Source organism: Adiantum capillus-veneris, chromosome 13 (genome assembly GCF_014529385.1).
Source record: "Adiantum capillus-veneris isolate H3 chromosome 13, ASM1452938v2, whole genome shotgun sequence".
Classification (NCBI taxonomy): domain Eukaryota; kingdom Viridiplantae; phylum Streptophyta; class Polypodiopsida; order Polypodiales; family Pteridaceae; genus Adiantum; species Adiantum capillus-veneris.
In genome coordinates, this window is record NC_140943.1 from 2,535,045 (window position 1) to 2,539,625 (window position 4,581).

General features: G+C 44.4%; 1 pseudogene; it reads left to right on the forward strand.

Annotated features, from left to right (window-relative positions):
• The first annotated feature begins 3,520 nt into the window (after window positions 1-3,520).
• LOC147443516 (uncharacterized) lies at window positions 3,521-4,065 on the forward strand (annotated as a pseudogene).
• The last annotated feature ends 516 nt before the right edge of the window (window positions 4,066-4,581 follow it).

The window sequence follows — 4,581 nt, forward strand, 5'->3', positions numbered from 1 at the left end:
GTCTGTGAGGCGGTGGGTTGGAGTACCACCATGCGTTTTCGTGAGAGGTAGACGTGGGAGGGAGAATTAGGGGTACAACCCCCCCTAGATTAGGGGAGGTGATGGGAGGGCACGACATAACAATTAGGTCAACATGGACTCATCTTGAGTTCACTGGAGCTCTCGTTTGTCTACTTCACATTGGTATTTTGTTGCACCTGTTCGCTTGGTACTGACCTCAAAAAATATAAATGATGTTTGCTATTACACTTTTCTGAGGTCAGTACCCAGCGAATAAGGGAAGGGAAACTCTGTTCAATGCACCTATTCGCTTGGTACTGACCTCATAAAATATAAATGATGTTTTCTATTACACTTATTTGAGGTCAATACCAAGCAAATAAGGGAAGGAAAACTCTGTTCGATGCACCTGTTCACTTGGTATCGACCTCTAAAAATATAAATGATGTTTGCTATTGCACTTTTCTGAGGTCAGTACCAAGTGAATAAGGGAAGGTAAACTCTGTTCGATGCACATATTCGCTTGGTATTGCCCTCAAAAAATATAAATGATGTTTGCTATTACAGTTTTCTGAGGTTAGTACCAAACGAATAAGGGCAGGCAAACTCTATTCTATGCACCTCTTTGCTTGGTACTAACCTCAAAAAATGGCAAACTCTGTTCTATGCGCTTGGTACTGACCTTAGAAAATATAAATGATGTTTGCCATTACACTTTTCTGAGGTCAGTACCAAGCGAATAATGGAAGGAAAACTTTGTTCAATGCACCTGTTCACTTGGTACTAACCTCTGAAAATATAAATGATGTTTGCTATTACACTTTTTTGAGGTCACTACCAAGCGAATAAGGGAAGGCAAACTCTGTTCGATGCACCTGTTCGCTTGGTACTGACCTCAAAAAATATAAATGATGTTTGCTATTACACTTTTTTGAGGCCAATACCAAGCGAATAAGGAAAGGCAAACTCTGTTTGTTGTACCTATGCGCTTGGTACTGACCTTTTCTGAAATCTTAAGTCCCTTGTGCTGACAAATGACATGTCTCTTTCTGTCATGCTATTTGTAGAGATGCCTCATGCAAAGGCCATGCCTAGAAGGGCAATAGGTGACTCTCTGAATGCTCAAGCAAGAAGACACCGATATGAGGCGCATAGAGGTGTACTGCAAGAGCTGCGAAGGATCGAACGCCACGTGCAACCGGTCATTCCACATCTTTCTTTCTAGCGAGTAGTGCGAGAGATTTGCAAGCAGTGGAGAGTGGGCATGCGATGGGCTAGCAGTGCACTTCAGTGCTTGCAAGACATTGCAAAAGACTACCTCGCTGAATTCTTCAACGATGGATATATACAGGCTGCCCATGCACACCGCGTTACTATCATGCCACAAGATTTTGACACTCTTCAGAGGTTGAGCTTCCGCTACGATGGGCTGCTTCAGCCAATACCTATCCGAGATATGAGAACAATGGATATTCTTAACATACCCCCTCTCCATCCTCGTGCACGACAGACAAAGCCTTCTAGGGCTGGATTAAATAGCAGAAGGACACGATCATGGGTCAAGAGGAATGACATAGATGGGCAGGCTGATAAGGGGCATGAGCAAGCCGATGAGGGGCTTGAGCAGGCCACGGTGGACCCTGAGGCGGTCATTGAAGAAACAGAGACATTTATGGAGGAACCAATTATGAAGGAAAATGAGCAAGGCATGGAGGATCCGGAGCCTGTGCCTGTAAGGGAGGATCATGTGCCTGTTAGGGAGGACCTTGTGCATGTTAGGAGGACCCTGTGCCTGTTAGGGAGGAGCCTGAGGCAGCCACGGATAAAGCTCAAGAAAGGAAAGGGAAAGGCTCTGCTTCACAAGGGCCATCCAACAAGGAGCCTTTATCAGATGAGTCAATTATTTGAGAGCAAATCAATGAAGAGAATGAAGAGGAGTTGCAAGTTTTGATCAGGTCGGCGCCTCTGCATGCATAGATACTGCTGCCTAGAAGGTCAGAGGAGGCTTGCATTTTCAACCTTGATCAACAAGACTTCATGTGCATGCGTAGTTTCTCCAACTCCAACACAACGGATGTGGTCCTCAACAATGCTTTGTGGTACTTCTCGAGCTCTTTATAAGTCATGGTTGGTTCATTAAATGGCTCGCTACCAAGACATGGGTCAATACCAAGTGAGTCAATGGCCTATGGAATTGGATAGTGATACCATTCGCTCGGTATTGACCTATGTCGTCGCAGCAGTCGTCAACGTTGTTGTGTTACGTCTCAAGTTTTTATTTATAAGTCATGCTTGGTTCATTAGATGACTCACTACCACTGAGACATGGGTCAATACCAAGCGAGTTAGTGGCTTATGGAATTTGATAGCTGCCCCAGTCGCTCGGTATTGACTCATGGGTTTGTGGCAGTGATAGCCCGTTGAAATATCTTAGTCTAATCTCTGCTATTGATTCATGTTAGGCATTCTATCTTGCTTCTGTCCGCCTGAGGTTCAAAACAAAATATACGTAATAGATCCGCTAATATCGCCTATGCTGCAGAACAGTGGAGTTTCCTTTTTGGCTCTGATGGGCTGGTTTAGCAGAGTCAATTTTGATCTAGCGTGCTTTCTGGTCACTGCATACAATCAATCGTGAGTTTATTCTTGCCTTGTAAAAACCATGTTGGATTTAGGATCTTTCTCCTCATCTTTGATGGTTTTGGTGTAGTGATCATTGGAGTCTGTTGTTATTTGACATTGAAGACAAGATTGTCTACTACGGAAACTCCGGGCAAAGCAGGGTGTTTCACGGTCGTGTAATATGTAAGGCACATCTGGGTACATTTGGAAGTAGTGTCTCTTTGTAATGTATTACTGACTCAAGTGGTTACATATGTAGTGCCGCAAAAAAACTTCTATGTTGTGTAGAGCATGTTTTGTTAGAACATGATATAGGGAATACCATCTGCAACGAACTGGTAACCATGCCCACGCAGGTTGATGACTATAGTTGTGGCTGGCAAACTAGTTTGAATGCCTTGTTGCTCCTCAGTCAAATTTTGGACGTACCAAACGTAAGTAATCGTGTTGTTTCATTGTTTGCTGCAACGTTTGTATTAAAAGAAGCAACATCTTTACTTACTTTCCTATTATCATGCTTCTACAAGAACTTCAATTACATAACTACATCCCCAACAATGTGCAACATTTTCTGTAATGGCCATCCAGCATATTATAATCTCGGTAAACAGACGTACAAGAGAGGAAGGGGAGAGAGCTGAGGAGTTCGAACAGGCTCACGTTAACGAAATGACACAGCGCTACAATCAGACTCAAGAAAAGGTTCAAAATATGCAAGAAGTAATAAATCAATATTATGCGGATGCCGCAGAAGTAGAGGAATGGGCTACACTTCAACGAAAAGAGCAAGAACAGAGGAAATCTTCATAGGTGCAAGATGCATGGGAAGCCATGGAAGAGTCCCATGATTTCGAACGACGCGAAAGGATGCCCGAGACCATCATTGGTACAGCTGAAGATGGTCAGCCTATGGAAGTGCAAGAGGCCCAGGCATGGTAGTTTGCAGGCAAATGATAGGGACATTGAGCAAGTATTTGATGCAGCAAGGAGACAGGTACACATGGATGGAGCACTAGCTAGTGGAAGCTACCAGCATTTTTTGCTATCACAGATGACATGAGCAAATGCTTATATCATAAGGTTGAATGGGACAAGGAATGTTGGATACAGGTGCTATGAGATTTATGATATGGGATTTTGAGCGAGATGTCTGCATGACACTCTACTTGCCGAGATGTGTATGCCAAATGTGGCATTTGGTAGGCCAGTCATGGAATTTTAGCTCTACTCAGTGCAAGGTTCCCGACGCTTGTAAGGGTGGTGCTCTTGCCGGTGTGCTATGCGGCATTGGCTGTGACTCATTTGTGCAACCATCTAGTTATCCACACTATGATGACTTCTATGAAGTGTTTTATGATGCGATGGAGGCTCGCAGTTGAAGGCATGTGGAGAAAGGAATTGAGCCGTACCAAATTTTTGGCATCCACAATCTAACACAATTAAGGGTTTTTAATTGTCGACAGCAAGCTGCAGTCATACTGGAACGTGGGAAACAAGACCAAGCTGGAGTTTTTTGTTTTTAAAAGACCAAAACCTAAAAGAATCAAAGGGAAGAGTCGCCAGGGGTGGCACTGCAGTTGACAAAAGTTTTTTTGAGGCCTGGAATTACATGCACATTTGGTAGCACCATCAGGATGGAGAAGGGGGCGTGCCAGTAAAGCAAGGGGCGCCATCTGTGATATTTCATGCAACATATGTAGTTAGTTGCATAGGGGGGTTGGCAAACCAAGAGGGGGGGCGGTTTTTGCAAAGGGGAGCGTTGCAGGAGGGAGAGAGAGTGCCAGAGGGCAAGAAACAGATAGCGCTATTGCAACCAGCTAGGCCGTGAGCAAGGGAGGGCCGCCTTGAGGTGTGCTAACTTGGAGCAATGGAGAAAAGTCCGGGCTGGTCGAGGTGCTGAAGATAGTAGGCTATACAGGCTAATCAAGATAGAGGGGAGAGCACCTCTGATTGCAAGAA